Below are 17,339 nucleotides of genomic sequence, written 5' to 3' on the forward strand. Positions count from 1 at the left end.
TTCTGAACCCGTCTTGCTGTGACCACCAGAAATGCTAGTCCTGGGAGTGCAGACAAATGTTAGAAGAGGACCTAAAATAAGATAATAGAAAACCTGTATTATTTATTGATTTTTAGCAGTCTATGCCCTGGCAAATAAACTAGTATAAACACTGGGATAAGATTGCTGATAAGCATTTCCTGCTAAAGAGCTAGCAGTCAGGTTTTTTAGTTTGTTTTTTTTTTAAATATAAATAAGCTTATGAAAACCATTTCTTCCTGTTTCTGCATAGATGTAGCCCACAAAGGCACTAAGAAACATTCCTCATCCTGACTGAGGGAATGACTTCTAGGTCTGAAGCTAAATAAAAGTCAGTCACCAGTCAGGCTCATTTGTATTTTGAATCCAGATACTTGTAAATGAGGGTGCTGCAAAAAACACCTCCAACCTGCAGCAAGCCACTTTGTTTCATATTCTCTGTTCATCCCTCAGATCTAGTGTAAGTGGTTTTCTTGGCTGCTTTCATGAAGCTACACAGCATTGTACATACATCCATATATATATTTATGCAAAGAGCCAGAACCTCGCATTCTGAACATGCTCACTGCCTTCTCTCATTCTAAATGGCCATCACTATGGCAACAACTGCTTAACCTAAAATTTAGAGAGGCATGTAGCACAAATTATGAAAGAAGAGATGCAACAGCATTCTGTGTAAAGCCATGGTTTGATGGTCTGTCATGGCTCCAGTTTCTGCTTGCTCCAGGAAACCCTGGGGACCTTGCTTCCTGTGGTCTGACACCTTCTGCTCGTCATGGTACAGGAAACAACTTTCTCTAATGCTGCCTTTGTCTTTATTCTATATACTGATAGTAAATGGCATTTTAGTCATCTGATCAGCCACAGAATTGAATTTGTTGTTCACCCAGACTGGTCCTCAATACCTCTGCCAGAATACTTCCAGGTCTGATAGTGTGAGGGAGGAATTCCTTGCTAATGAAAGCAAAGAGAGACACAGGCCCCATTTAAAATCTTGTGAACAGTACTAGTGTTTTGCATCAGTGTGCCTTGTGGCAGATGAAGAGCCCGGCAGAGTCACAGGACAAAGCACAACATGTGGCTTTAACACTGCTTGCGAGGAGTCGCTCTATGATGCCAAATTTCAGATAAGATAACAGTGCAGAGGAAGGGCCAATGCATAAGATCTCAACTATTCCTAGTGAATTTCAGAGGTAGCTGGTAATTCAGCCCTTCATTTACTTCTTGGGTGTCAGACTAGATGACCTTTAAATGTTCCTTCCAATGCAAAGTATTCTATGATTCTTTGATTCTTTCTGAACCTAAGCATACTTTGTCCCCTGTTCTTATATGTGGTCACACCTCATATAAGGCATGGTGAAAATGTTCTATTTCATCTTTAATCTTTGGATGAATAACACTAATTAATAAAAACTATTCAGAGGGAGATATATTTGCCATGGGTCTCTGTTTTCATAAAAAATCCTTGGAAAATATTTTCCTGGACTCCTCTCAGACAACTAGTCCACAAGAACTCCAGAGGTACTAGGACTTGAAAGAAGCTAGAAGAGTGGGCACTTACAGGCAGAAGAAAAGTCTCTGCAGCTCAGCTACCTAGGAATGGATTTACTCTTGGAAAGGCGGAGGTTATATAAGTTCTGGATCCTATTAATCATATGAGAACATGCAATCTGGCAATGAATTGAATAAAACTTCCTCTAAAAGGAAACAGAGAGCTGACTCCATAATCTAAGGTAGAAAATAGAAGAAGGTAGACATGCATATGTGAACTGTTCATTACTGGCTGGCAAGACCTGGAAGTTGTTCTGTTGAGAGTCTGTTTTCATGGTGGACATAAGCAGGGCACGGTTGATGACCTTTCATTGTCTCCTCTGCTACATGAAGGAGGGAGCACATGGATAGGCAGTAAGTTCCATGCTAAGACCTGATGAAGGCAGGGGGTCCTCCTGCCAAGACACTGCTGTGCTGCTCAAAGCTTGCTGCCAGTCAGTGTGGATGCTAGTTGTCTGCACGGGCTCAGGGTCACTGGAAAAGCTTATGGGGGAGAAATCCCCCACTGGGCTAGTAAGAATAAAGACCACAAGTCTTCCCAAGGATTTCCCTGCCTAGGAAAGGCAGGCTGTATGTCCACTCTTGGCATAGGCTGGACTGTAGTTTTACTCTAGCCCTGTGGACTGATGCAAGATGTGGGACGGCAGTTTAAGCTCTCTATACCTCATAGTCATGGTTTATAAGGCACAGGGTTGTGAGGCTTTACTGAATTAAGATTTGCTTTGTAGTTTGTGGAAATAGGTGTCTCCTGATTGACTTTACTGGGAAAACATGAATGCACCAGCAGAGACAACCTAGACATTAATTTGTAAAGGGATTAGGAGCAGCTGCACTGCATGAGGCCAGCAGTTCATCTTCTGTGTATCCTTCTCTGGCATGGTTAAAGCTGAGCCTAAAAAAGTGAGCAAAAATTGTCAAGTGCCTTGTGCTACTTCCCATGAACATGCTCCCAATCTTCAACAATTTGCAGCTCAGGGTTTTTCTGTGTTGTGTGTGATTTCTCCTGCATTTATTACCTGCAATAGTATTATTTATTTTGTAAATTTACTATTTGAATGCATGAAACTGTTAGCACCCATCAAATGACCTTTAGAGCTTTGAAATGGGTTTTTGGAGCTAGAAAACCCACCTTTTTCCATGATAAAAACATACATCCTTGTTTGATCCTGTCCCCTTCCATCTTTTGTCTCATGTCCTCTCATCCTTATGCTGGAAAGGTAATTTGTCTGGTTAAAAATTGTGACACATAAAGCAACTTCCAAAGTTGTCCACTAAACACAAATGGTTGTTTCTAACATCTAAAGAGAGGTTCCTTGACTGGTTTCCTTTACAAAGGTTGAATAGAGATAAGAACCTCCAAATGGCAATTTATGTCCTGGGTGGGATGAAATACTCTCTATAGGTGCTAACTCCACTGTGGAAAGCAGAAGCTTATGGTGAAAACAACCCTAACTTTACTGCCTCAATCAGAAGCGTAAAGCTAACTGTGTGTCTTTCATCCTTCAGTGGAGGGAGACTGAGAGTTTTGGTCAGGGAAGAGTTAAAGCTGTTTAACCTGGCTGTTTGTATAGAGATATTTCTTGGAAGGTATGGTTCACATTAGGGATGTACTCCTCTCTCACTCCTGGAGTAGTTAGATATGATTTATTTTGGGAGGGCTAGGACTGAATATACTTTCTATGTGGCCTGTGTGTCTTGTAATAACAAGCTTTCTTGTTATTAAAATTCTCGTTGCAATTTAAGATTAATTCTTATATCCTAAATTTCACTGAGGCCAGCATGAATGAATAATAATCCCATTAAAGAATTCAAAAACCGGCCAAGAGTCACTACTTGTATTTGTTAACAAAACTGAACCAGAGGTGAGGATTTCATTGCTTTCCTTGCATTCTCTGGCTTCGATCAGAGAGAAGCTCCATGTCTGCCAGCATTTCTACTGACTGCAGGACCTCCAGCAGAACTGTCCATGTGGCAACGAGCACACAATGAATTTTGTTCTGTTATAGTTGCCCCAAATTCTCCTGTTGAACAGTGACTGAAAAAATGTGAATTGAGAAACCGCACGACCAGGTGCATGAGGGGAAAGTTGGTTAGGAATCATACATGCTATACATTGTGATCCAGAATGCATTCCCCTCAAGGACATATTATTCTAGACTCACTGCTTGTTTCACAGGGCAGTAAGATGATGTAGGAGAACAGTCCCTGCAGATCCTGTGTTCTTCCTCCCGTCTTGCAGATGTATGGGAAGCAAATGGGTGGGGGGAGGCTTGGGCTGTGATGTCATCCCCTGTGCCATGGCTCCAAGAGAAGAGGGACCCTACATCACAGGTGATGAACTGCAAAGGTGTCTTTGAGCAAGGACAAAAATCAGGGAGCAAATGGCAGCCCTGAAAGTGGCTCTGCCCCAGCAGCAGGTCAGGCCATTGCTGAGCCTGTGGGCAAATTCGGAGGGTCTCATTGGCAATGCCTGGGAAGAGAGGAATTATAGAGGGAGAACAAGTATGGAAATATGAAGGAATTCTGAGGGGAAATTTTGAAATTCATTTTCTAGGGCAGAACAGGTATCAGAGATGGTCAGTCATCCTGATTTAAGGATTTCTTGTTGGCTTGGGTAAACTACTGAATGATTTCAGTGTGCTCTACTTGCAGCTTTTATCTCTAGAACAAGGTTACTATGTGTGAAATCGGAGTTTACTGAATTTAGAGCCAAACTTCCACTGATGTCACTCAAACCCAGGTTAACCCCAGATGACACTTATGTCACAGTTCATGTGTTTTCTTTCTGACATTGTATAAAGCCATGTTATTATTTTTTTTCCATGGTAAACCTATCATCCAGTGGTTTCCAGCTGATGTAACATAGGTTACAGCAGTGATCTAGTACATCTGAGCAAGTGGGCTTATTGAAACTTTTTTCCTTTGGCTTTCTCCAGGGAGGATTCCCCAGTGTCTGCCATTGTGGCTGAGCTTACTCTTCAGTCATTATTTTTCAGTGAAGTTTTAATCTTGTTCTCCATTCCTTTGCACATCTACCTTTCTTTCCTGAAAAGGAAACCTCTAAAAAATTAACACCTTTGAGGTCCTCATGTTGCACAATTTTGTTGAAACTGATTAGTATTTAAACTTTATTGGAATGGACAACTCATGCAATTGCGTAAGCCCTATTTCCTTAGGAAATCAGCCTTCCGAAGACCAGACCATGCTATGAGCACTCCTCTATCCTTGCAATGTCCCAATCTCTAATATTTAAACCTCGTCTATTGTTATGTAAGCCAGCAGAACAGTTTTACTCCTGAATTTAGTCAATTATAAGACGTGATTCACCTAATATGCTTTAGACATTGGAATAGGATGAAATAAATTGTACCCAATTGTATCTATTTCTCCCCAGTGATAGCAAAGAGGGCCTGTGGAGCCACATAATGGAGTTTTTGGCATCAAGTGAACCCTTCAGACTCCCATACAGTCAATGAGGTCAGTGTAGCCAAAAGAGGTCAGCATGTAATTCATTTCACCAAATGAAGGCATCTATTTTGGGCTGAATCACACCATACACTCTATTTGCTCTGTGGAAATTCACATTAAGTCAGTTAGTTCACATGCAGGCAACTGCAACAAAGATGTCTAGGTAAGATGGATTCCTTTTCGTGCACTCTTAGCTTTTTGATGCGGCTAAACACCAACCCCTCTAACATTACTTGTATGTTATCAGATGACTGTGTGCTTTAGTACTAGAAAGCTCCCTTCTGTGAGTAGGAGCAATACTATATGAAATAGGTAGAACTCATAGTTTGCAGATCTGTTCTCTATAGTGTTTCAGTTTCATTCTGGAATCAATGATTCGCTGGCTTTGAGCTGTTTTCTTCATGAGGCCCGGAGGATAAGCTCTTTTTTTGCACTGCATCTTTCTGTCTTCTATGGCTAATGCTAGCTCATTCTCCTATAAATCTTATGTAAAGCTTTTACAGGAGAATACATTTGTGATATGCTCTTCTGCTTTTTTTTTTTAGATATATGAATAAACCAAAATAAGCTGGAAGACTGTCAGTGTCTTTTACAGATTATATGTGTTTCAACTCTACTTACAGGAAAATGCAAAGTCGATTAAAACCCACCAAGTGCAATAAATATGTCTTCTGATTCTGCTATCATGGCTAAAGATGAAAGCTAATGACAGATCTATAATACAGTCATAAAGATCAAATGATCTATCAATCTACAAGCTTGCATTTGTGACAGATAAATGCTCTTATTATTATTTTCTGTAGTTAGGATGTTTGCATGTAGAAAGTCTGCTTTATACAACATGATTGCAAATGCTAAAAGTTCCATTGCTTCAGTCTATGAACTGTTCCTTGAATTGATTACTGCTTGGGTCAGTCCTTCAGCAGCTTTCAGACATATCCCACTCTTCATTCCCAGATACAGTCTCCTTGTGTTCCTCTTCCAAGCCCTCCCCCTCTTCAAGGTAGCAGACTCTTTCTCCTAAGTTATTTGTACACAGCAGGATATTTTGGATGCCCTTAACATTACAGTAGCATCACTTTTTTCTTGCATTCTACTTAACTGTGCTGGCAATGGAGAAGAGACTCTGCTGGCAGTCAATCCCATCATGGCTGGCTGAGGAGAACTGCAGTTGCACTGAAATCCTGACTGTTATACTTTTCGCATTCTTTGCATGGAAAAGCTGGTCCTAAGCAAACACTGTGAAGCAATGCATCCTCCTTCTTTATTGCATGGGATTATCCTGGATGGCACTAGAAGTTCTGAGAGGCTCAAGTGTTTTCAGTGAGGACACACTCTTTAAAGGCTTCAGCTACTCGACTCCTAAGAACATTTTCCTGAGTATGTGTAAGTGGTGATTATTTTGAAGGGCTGGTAACAGCCCAGCCTCAGGATTTTCTCAGAGGTTTAGCAAAATTCTTGGCCAAATGACTCTTCTGCTCACTCTCAGTGTCGTACTTTAGAGCATAAGCAACTGTAATTGCTTTTCAAATAAAGCTTGCTAGACTTTTTTTTTTTTTTTTAAATGGCAAAGCAGACATCTTTCCATCTCTATTTGCACCTCTTAAACAATACCTGGCTAAAACTTCCTCGTCCTCAGCCCACTCCCAGCTAAACTTAAACTGAGCCTCAAGCATACCATACCCTAAATTTCCATTCAGCTATTGCTCAAGAGAACACACTATGGGAAACGTGTGACAAATTTTACAACAGGCATTGCTGAAAGGATCTCTTACACGGAGAGAAAACATACATTTTTCAAACTGAATTCAAGAATTTGTGTCAGTTGTTGAATCAACATCCGTTAGAGTCAACATGAGACCTTTGATTGCCTCCACTGGTTTATTGAGTCAGGAGCATTATAGACTTGAACTGAGTTCTCTTGTACCCACAGACTATTTTGAGCTAGGACTCTAATCATGGGGAATAAAACACTGCAATGCAATGGTTGCATTATGCATTGGTGAAAAAGACCCCATTTGTGTCATCATAGTTATCTTGTCGATTGATTCAGCCCATTGTTAGCATTAAAATCTTTTTGTTCTCTTGTTCCAGCTATTCAGAATTATTCATTCACCCTGAATGAATATTTTGTACTTAAACTGAATCTTAGAACCATATTTAAAACCACTTAAGACCTTAAATTAAATATGAGTGTAATGTGGGTATGCACAGAAATAAAATGCAAAGATCCATAATTTTTCAAGTGGAAAAATTAAATTCCTCCCTTCTTTCCTTTCTTACTTGATGGATCTAGTACAAAGTGTATTGAAGGTGAATAAGTGTAGCAAGAAAACCAGAGAGCTTTAATAGAAATTTGTATGTGAAGTAGAACTGGATCTTGTTCTCAGGAATATGGACAGACCTGCATTCATTGTCTGGGGCAGTAGTTTACCTGACACACATACAAGAGAACTAATCCATTCCACTAGATGCACACTGGTGACTCTGAGTGACTGCTGTGAGTTTAGGCAGGTCATCATGGAAATGTATTTTCTAAAGGAATAAACAAGTTGGCAAAATGAGCACATGTACCATATTAACATGACTATTAGAGGTCTAAATAAATGCACCAATAGATTATTTCATTTCTGAGAGAAGGTGCAGACTTTCTCCATTGATACTTATAGGCCAGCAGAATTAAGCTAGGAAATTGTTATTGCACCTCAGGAGCCATGAAGAAATTGAAAACTTATCAGATAGCCAGTATGGAGGCTCAGAGTTTTGATGCTTTCAGCTCTTAAGCCTGCTATTTCAGAGAACTGAATTTCAACTCCTAGATCTGCTCCTCAAATCAGTGCACTGATATTTGGTTGGAAGCAATACAGTCCCAGATAGGGTAAGCAATTTATAAAATTTCCATCAGCCACAAAATAACAATAAGCATATATATGTATGCATACGTGTGGGGTTTCTGGCTGCTTTCAACATTCAGGAAACAATCGCGGTAAAGCATTATCCGTGCTTCAGTGCATTCTGTGAGTCTAAACCACTGGCACGATCTTCACTCAGGGACTGTTAATATCCCAGACAGCTCAGTAAGGCAACAGGGAAGTAAACCTGTAAAACATCTCATTTTCCTGTGGTTCCTTCAGTTTTGAACACCTAACCCTTACACTCAGTAATATTTTTTCATGGACTTGTGAACAGCTCTTTCTTTTCCCTTAGCTGAAAGAATAAACAAGAATATTTTGTACTTCTTTATCACCTACAAATGCCTTTATGGCTGGGGCCAAGTGTCATCCCCGTATTTTACCAATGAGAAGCTGTGAAGAAAAGAAAGTATAATGTGAATCCATGACAGAAGAAGGAAAGATCACATCTTTCCCAGTGCCAGGATCTAGCTCTCAGATATCATCAGTGTTTAAGAGCAGTGAAGACAACAAGAAGCTAGAGGCAGTGAGTTATTACTTTCAGTATAGCCCAGTGCATACACAAGAATAAGTGGTTCTTCTTATAAGGCTGATGCGGCTGCAAATAGTAGACACCATTCTTTTTCATTATCCAAAGCTTATTTGCTTCTCCTCAAAAACATAAATTGAATCCCCATTTATCTTTACAAATATTGCCGCACTTAAACTAGACCACTATGGCCAGAACTTTTCTCTTTACAAAGCCATTTGTCCAGAAAGGTGATGAATTTAATTGGGGAAGTGACTGAACAGCCAGTAGCAGGACCAAGGCTAAAGATCACTGAAAGACTAGATCAGAACCTCTCAAAATGCCCTGAATAGAATTTTTTGTTTCTGAGAGGAGAAAATCTTGGCATTTTCTATGAAGCTGTCCTTTGGCACTTTTTGACTTTGTGATGATCTCTAATTTAAAGACTGACTCCTGCAAATCTCTTATGAAAACTCATGTACACCCCATATTTTCTGCAGTCAACTCATTAAAAACCATGAGGATTATTTTTATTGTCTTTGGGCTCAAAATATAATACACAAAATTCCCTTCTATTTGTTGGAAGAACTCCAGTTTAGTAAGTAAAACAATGCATTGCAACTTGGTTCCAGTCTCATCTTAGTCCTTAGCTCACCTCTTTGTGCCGATATAAAATCGGGATAATTTTGCTTTCTGACCTTGTGATTGTGTCCTAAGAATTAATGCTTATAATGTTCTACACAGTCTTGTAAATGGTAGTCAGTAAGTACACTCTGTTCTTCTTTGCATGGAAGTAAATTAGATATTCCTCTGATGGCAGCAGAAATTTGGCCCCATTGGATAGCAACATGAATCCTATCATCTCCAGGCTTCATTCAGCTGGCGACATTCCTCCAACCTGAATTCAACATTCTGACATATCTTGCAACGGAAGATTTTTTCTGGGCTCTGGGAAAGTACGTTGACAGGTTGAACACGAACCAGGTGCACACATGCTGGCAAAACTCCAGAGATTTACATCACCTGCACCCTCTGAAATGACTGATGAAAGAACAATTAAATAAGGCATGTGGGGGTCATTGCTGCTGCTAGCATGTAGAGCAAAAGTCATAAGCTAGTCATCTTTCCAGGGTTCCCTCTTTTGGGGCATATGCAAGTTCCTTAAGAAAATCCCATGGGATTTTCAGAGCATCTGTGCCTGGCTGCTGCTTCAAAATGCTTTCTGGGGAGCCTTTTGAATGAGTGCGGGGGAGTGTAGGGCAGCCAGCTGAAATACGAGGGTGTTAATAAGCTCTGTTGAGGTGAGTCCAAAGCCACTATTGTCGACAGACAGCATATAGACAGAGGTGCTTGGCAAGCTGACACTGCTTTCTGAAGCCAGATTTTGTCTTGCAGCCATAAGTGTGGTGCTGCTGGGAAGTCTACCTTGCTGTATTGAAAATAACCAGCCTATACCTTGGGGGGCAGCCCAAAACGTGCTGGGGTATACAGACACTGAGCAAGCCCTCTCCCCAAACAACCCTTAGTCTGCAACCTCCTATCATAACAAGCATAAACTAAAGCCCCAGCACATGCCAGCCTGGCAAGCACTGGTTATTATTGGTATTAATTGTCCATATATTTCAATTTTATTTCATAATTGACTTACAACTATGTTCATATTACTGTCCCCTTTCTCCAACACTTACACACACTCAGAGGGCAGACTATAAATACACGTGCTACTTCAACAAATGCAAAATCTTTTGTTTGTTTTTCAATGCTTACTTGCTTGACTGGAGCATTCCACTTGAGCCTCATACCCTAGTTAGTTACAACAGATTGCACAGTGGGATTAATGCCTCAGTAAAGAGAGTATGCTTGTTTTACAACACCAAGATAAATGCCGGTCTGAAGCACCGTCATGAGGTCAATCAGGTCTAAGATTTTAAATGCTGAAAGATTTACAATTCCATTTTGACAGCCCCTCTGCTCCCCCCCTCCCCCTTTCCTCCATCAGTAAGACTCATTTAAAGCTTTAAAATATGGGAAGCAGAAAAGGAATCATTAATTTTACTTACACAACAGCATTCACACTTGTAAGGTTTTGACAGCTTCACTAAACCCAAAGGAATTCAGATAGCTAGAGCAAATGAATGCGTACCAATACTTGTATTGGAAAGAGGTAGTTTTAAGGGCTAAACATTTATTTTCTTCCTGCAGGAATCTGGCAGAGTATGTAGGTTGTTTAACTACAGCATTCATGTGATGTTACTTAATGTTTTTTTCATCCTGTTCAGCATATTCTCTTAGTGTTTCTGAAATCAATAGAACTGCAGCAAGTCAACAGATTATTTCGATATTTCTTTTGTATATTTGTGGCTATCAATGGCTACAGGCTGTTCAGAAGGGACAGACTGGTGAGGAGGGGTGGAGGCTTTGCTTTCTCTCTCAGGAAAGGGATCGAGTGTGAAGAACTGTTGTTGAAGAGTAGCCATGAACAGGTTGAAAGCTTGTGAGTCAAAAAAGACAGAAGAACTAACAGGAACCTTGTGGTTGGTGTATACTACAGGTGACTCAATCAAGGAGAGCCAACAGATGAAGTCCTCTTCCTTGAGCTACAGGAGGCTTCACACTCGTAAGATCTCATCCTACTTGGAGACTTCAACCACCCTGACATATGCTGGAAAAGTAGCATGGCAAGCTGTAGGCAATCCAGGAGACTCCTGGAGTGCATTGAAGATAATTTCTTAGTCCAGCTGATAGAGATCCCCACCCGAGGAGATGCAATACTGGGCTTATTGTCACCAATTCAAGTGAACTCATCAGCCTACAAGAAAGCTGGAGAGGGGCTACTCATAAAGGCTTGTGGTGATAGGATGAGGAGGAACAGGAGAAGGGCAGATTCAGGCTTGATATAAAGATTTCTTTATGAGGGTGGTGAGACACTGGAACAGATTGCCAAGGGAAGTTGTGGATGCCTCATCCCTGGAGGTGTTCAAGGCCAGGTTGGATGGGGCCTTGAGCAGCCTGGGCTGGTGGGATGTCCCTGCCCGTGGCGGGGGGTTGGAATTAGATTATCTTTAAGGTCCCTTCCAACCCTATCTATTCTGTGATTCTATGATTCTATGATTCTTAGGATGTTTTGTCCATACCACCATGCTTAATACCTATTGGTTTTGGTAAGGTAAATAGACTCCTTAAATGTTATATTTGCTGCTTAGAAAGTTCAGTTGTTTACTATGTCTTTTGGGGGATATGAAACCCAGCTGAAAGAAGTTTAACATATATGCATGGAGCTGAATGCTTTTGGAAACAAATACTGTGGGTTTTTGGTTTTTTATCACTGTCATGATTTTGGATGGAAAATGGAAATCTTGCAATGAATTCATAATAGGCCATTGCATTTCCATGTGAGACAGGAGGAACGTGCTTGCTTCTTCAGAAAAGAAGACAGATGAAGGCAGGCAAACTGCAGAATAAATAAAGAATTAGGTGGTAGCCACTTGCTGATTGTTGTTCTGCTATCTGTCCATTATCTGTCTGGGCGTAGGTAGCAAATACCACATGAATTTAAATAAAACCCATTACTCACACTCACAGACGTGGTGATAGGATTTGCTTGACAGATCTTACACAGGAAACTCAGATGTAATTGAGCCCGTTGCTGTGTTGATTCTTCTCCAGCAAAATCTTCTACCTGTGCAGGAATATTTTAAGACTTCACTAAATTTGAAATGGTGACAGTGTGTTAGGGTTTTTCGCTTATTTGTTTTTTGTATCATTATTGGGTCTCTACAATAACAGATGGTGAAATCTCTCCTGAATAAGCCAAATGCTAGTGCTTTTTCTACCAGGATGACATGTAAAAGCTCTAACAGCTCAGCTCCTGTTAATACAAGAAACTGATGGGTGTGCTCCAGCACCTTATAAAGTTCCTGGATGTCTTTGGATCAGCCGCTTGACACATCTGAATGAGGCAGGCAATCTGCTTTAAGCACTTCCGTATTACTCCCAGAGCTTCAGTTGAACATACTTTTAAACAAGCTAATAATCTCTCTTTAAACAACACTTTCTTTTTATAACACATGGGCTCCCTTATACAGGAGTGTGAGGTCAGGACACTTTGTGAGTAGGTTTGAACCACTCATTTTCATTTCCTTCGTGAATAAGGGACTGATTGTTTCTGTGATGGCCACTGCTGGCCGTTTGCTTTTCCTGGCAGCAAACACCTACAGTGTTACAGTTGACAGAGATTAAATGGGTGACAGTTGTCTTGAACAGGCTTGTCTTTCCTTGGTCCTTTTCGTGTGTCTCTTGGTGTGCCATGTTGAAGGAACATAGCTTAATGGTTATAAAGGGGTATTTAGATCTATTTCATGGGATGCCGGCAGCTGGTGGGAAGGGACAATATGATAGCTGGATTAGTCCCAAGTCACCTTCCTTTGGACCTGCAGGGAAGTGGGTGGAGATGTTTCTGCACCCTTGTAGTCTGTGGCATTGATCCTCCTCTGTATGTACTCTCTCCTCTCTAAAAAGCATGCAAGTACTAAACTTGCTGCTTCTCAGACACCATCAGAGGATGGTGGTCCTCAGAAAAACAAGGTTTTGCATTATTAGGCCTCCAGTCTGAACATATTTGAGACTGGGGACCATGTCTGAGCTTTCCTTTGCACTTAAAGCAGTTAAGCACTTCCCATCTCCTCTCTGGTTCCTCAGATGAGATAACTGAATTTGTGACAAATATTGTAGATTAGGCACTGTGTAAGTATAACTAAGAGTCTTGACAAAGCAAAACATTCACTGAATTAGACTTCATACATATGATAAGAGGGAGTACTTCCCTTTTTATCTCCGAGACTGTCTTGGATAACAGTCAGTAGCTGGCAATGGACACTGGGCTAGACAATAGCACTGCAAATCTGATATGATCCTAGTTATGTGCAGATGCTCATGGTTTTGGGCTTTCATTACCCTAAGCCTTTTAGTTTTCCAGAGGGGTAAGCCCTGAATTTATCTGCTTTGGCACTTTCCTTGAAAGAGGAGACAGATAACAGAGGGGCCGAGGAAAGAAGGTGAATCATATGAAATATCTTAAAGGAGAGTAAACTTCTTTTGACTGCTGTATGTGGAGTTTTCATATTTATTGGGAAGAAAATCATGCTCAGCAATTGTCATTGCCTCCCAGAGAAGTGCCACAGCCATTTGAGGGTGCATATTGTGTCAAAGCTCGCTGTCTGTCATACATAACATGTGAAAGCTGAAATCATTTTGGATGCTCCAGTTATAGGAACTGAGGACCAAATTCCCAGGGACTGTGGACAGTTTCTGTACATAAAACAGTCTTTGAATATAAAAGGATTTTTTTAAAAGCATTGAAATTCTGTTCTATCTGCTCTCATAAGGTTAATTATGTATTCTCTTGGTCACTCAAATAACCCTTTACTACATCTGATCCAGTGTCTCTGCAATTATCTTAGCAAACAGGATGGGTCATGGAACTCTCTGGTCCAGACACCATCTGGCACCATCGTACTGTGTCTTTTGCAAATAAAACATCTTGCATTCCAGAATTGGATGGTCATATCTCAGAGGTCTGTTGTGAGTGTAGTTGGGGCTGACATGGTCTCCATCCTCCTCCCAGGAGTTGTTTTGGGAGAGTTATCTTGGCCAAAACTCAAGGGCCAGGGATTGTGTTAGCAATTAAGTGAAATAGATAACAGTAATCTGGTGTCACTGTTTAAGAGCTGTAGTTGCAACCTCTGAGCTTCTCTGTAAGCTTTTGAGTATGGGCAATCAGCTTATATTGTCTAGGACTTTTCACTGGCACTGTTTAGCTTATTAGTAATGCAGTCCTCACTACTTCTACTAAAGAAATCTTGGCTGATGCATCTGAGCCCCGAATTTACCTTGATATCTGCATCAAGATTGTCTCTGGGTGTCCTCTCCTGGATAAGAAAACTCATCTATCTCTTCCTAAGAGGTCTCCAGTGTTAAGCTTCCAGGTGCTAGAAAAAAAAGCCTCTTACTTTCCTCAAGCTGAAAGCTTCTTTGCTGAAACCAACAGTTTCAACAGTGAATATAACTTCCATGGTACAGATTTCTGTAGGTGGCAGGTGCTGGTGCCATTGCACAGGATACCATTTAAAACTTGTGTATAATCCATGTATTACTGTGAAAATAATAATTAAAATAGGAATAGGTGCAGGAAAAGAGTACTACAACAACCAGGGGACTAGTGAGCCTGTTAAGGAAGGAGAGCAATGTGACTTCACTTATTTAGCTGAATAAAAGGACCAATGAAGTTTTTGACAGCTATCCATAGACACCTCAGGAGACTGAGTACTTCAGAGGGAGGAGACGGGAGGATATTTCTGGCACAAGAACAATAGGGCTATAGCCTGGTCCTTAATAAACAGACATCAAAAATTATAAAGAAGTTTTTAAACAGCAGAGGGATGAAGCTTTGGAAAAGACTTCCAACGCCAGGAATAACAGCCAAAAAATAAAAACTGAAAAGGGAGCTTCCACAACTCCACAGAACGGATTATACGACCTGAAGACTCATGACAGCACAACCTGAACTGTGTGACAAAAGCAGACCCTTCAAGTCCTACCTCTAATGATATAAAAAGTATCTAAGGAGACTATATCCAGTTTATCTGTAATGACAGAGAAGCTGGAGACTGAGTCTCAACCTCTCCAAAGCTAAATGCAGGATGATGTCATTGACAAAAGTTCTGCCGTTCCATATAATAGCAAAAGAGCCCAAGAACAGCTTCTAACATGTTATAATACAGTACGGGAAGAATGAAATGAAAGAGTTATTTATCCTAATCTGTGTTTGCAGTATCTTACATCCTAGGTATGGTATAAGCATGAGAAATAAACAGGCAAATATCTAGACACAAATTTTAAATCCATCAGAACTTAAAAACAAGAGCTTTAATCATTCCTTCATGCCCTAAATTCTCTGAGTTGTACTTAATTCTTGCAGCACGTAAGGCATGTAAAAACCACCCACTACTTCAGAGCCATTTTTCTTCATCTAAATGAAATTTCTTTAGTTCCATTCATCTTTACAGCTCATTCAACAGGTCCCTCTGCAGCAGTGAAGAGAAGCATGTTTCAATGTGGTAATCCAGCTAGGAGATGGATTAATTGACTCACAAGCCCCTCTGATCACTAGCCAGATTTCTCTCCCCAGCTGGCAAGCCTTACTGATTTTCTTGTTGTTGTTGTTGTTAATTCTGGGTTACCAGCCAGCAGTGGCCCTTCTCCTCTCAATCAAGGGCAACAAGCCCTCTGCCGACATTTTGTGTTCCTTGGCCTGCTTTTCCCTGGGCAAAAATATTCAGCTATAAACCTCCTCTCCTGGCTCTTTGTCATCTGGCCTGTGGCCGCTGGATAGAAGTCCAGTAACACTGGTGTGTCTTGCATATTGGGACACCATGGGGCAGTGCTGTGCACGCTCAGAGTGGGTGATGGAATCATGTGGGTCCTGGAGTGCCACTCTCAAGAAGTGGCTCAAAATTTCAGGTCTGTGCATTGAATTTTTTTGGAAAAAAAAAAAAAAAGAGCCTCACAATAAGAGTTAGAGACAGTTCCTTCATCAGGCTGTGTGCTTTGAAATAATACGAGAGCAAACTCTCAAGAATGCTTAGAAGGAGCATGAATAGACCAGTTAGGACACTAAATCAGGAACCTATGTAACATAAGGGGCAGTTTGAACATGTGACGTGAGAGCTCCAAGCTCTACTCTTTGTTCTGTTATTGGCCCTGATGTATTAAGGCACCACTTCTCTATTCTCATGCCTAACTGGTTTTTTAAAGGTATCGAGTGCTGAGCAAGACACTGTGTGAATTAAGTATCACTTGCACCATTGAACATATAGCCATGTATTTTCAGTGTGAAGGTTTCTGCAGTGACTTGCAGTGACTTGGCTAAAATCGTATTGCTGAATGGAAAGGTGCCAATTTTGGCCAGGCTGTAGAATATTGTTTGCTTTTTACCAGTGCCTTGGGTCATCACTGGGTTTACCTTGAGCATAAACTTAATCTACAAGAATTCGTCTAGATAATGTGACTTTTATTCACCTCAGCAGTGAATTCCTTACACAAGTCATGCAGGGTAAGTGGTCTCTGAGGGAGAACAGCTAAGAGTACAAGCATCAGTAGGAATATTTGAAGGCTGTCCTGTTTTGCATTAAGACCCTGGGGTCCTGCTATACACATAAATGAGTCATCCTTATGGTTTCTGAGTTATAAAGGTGGAACATTGGTTTTCTCACTAATCAGGGTTGTTTATACCAAGTTGTAAAAAAGTGAATTCCTGAACTATATGACTCTTCTCCTTTCCCCTCCCCTCCTTCTTCCCTTCCCCCATTCCCATTCCTGTTCCTGTTCCCTTTCCCTTCTCTTCCTTTCCCCCTATAATGAGCTGACAGAAAGCAGTTCCATAGAACAGAAAACAACCAAACCACTTCTTGACTGCACAGTTGTTTTGGCTTTTTTATCAGAAAAGGAGTTGCAAAATATTTTTTCATTACAAGATCAAGAAAAGCACAGCTTGAAAAGAGAGAAGTAAGAAGTTCATCTAAGGTGTGAACATAAGAGTTCAGCTGCATTTGCTATGGAACAAACACTTCCTACTCCAACTAAAAATGAGGAGGAGGTCATTCCTTCGACATCAGAGAAGTTACTTACAATTCACAGGGATGGAAAGAAGAAGAAAATCTCGCTCTTGTAATTTAACATCTTTGATCTTTTTTAACTTAGGTATGTGCTTTGTATAAATCTCACCACTAATTCTTTCCCACATGGGGCATAGCCTCGGGGAAGTAGTTTTACAGGTTTTGACCTTTGATCACTGTAACCTGACTTCTCCCAACCCTGAAAACAAG

The 17,339-nt window shown here is 40.7% G+C and overlaps 1 protein-coding gene across 4 annotated transcripts in view; it reads right to left on the reverse strand.

Annotated features, from left to right (window-relative positions):
- GRM3 (glutamate metabotropic receptor 3) overlaps window positions 1-17,339 on the reverse strand; it is a 105,428-nt gene that overhangs the window by 53,402 nt on the left and 34,687 nt on the right. For 3 of the 4 annotated variants that reach the window (XM_069873784.1, XM_069873868.1, XM_069874036.1), the window contains exon 2: window positions 12,032-12,136. The exons of the other annotated variant lie outside the window; for it this stretch is intronic. The gene's annotated coding sequence lies outside the window, so the exon portion shown is untranslated. The remainder of the gene's footprint in view (window positions 1-12,031; window positions 12,137-17,339) is intronic. 4 annotated transcript variants of the gene reach the window in all.

This window comes from Phaenicophaeus curvirostris, chromosome 1 (assembly GCF_032191515.1).
Source record: "Phaenicophaeus curvirostris isolate KB17595 chromosome 1, BPBGC_Pcur_1.0, whole genome shotgun sequence".
Lineage (NCBI taxonomy): Eukaryota > Metazoa > Chordata > Aves > Cuculiformes > Cuculidae > Phaenicophaeus > Phaenicophaeus curvirostris.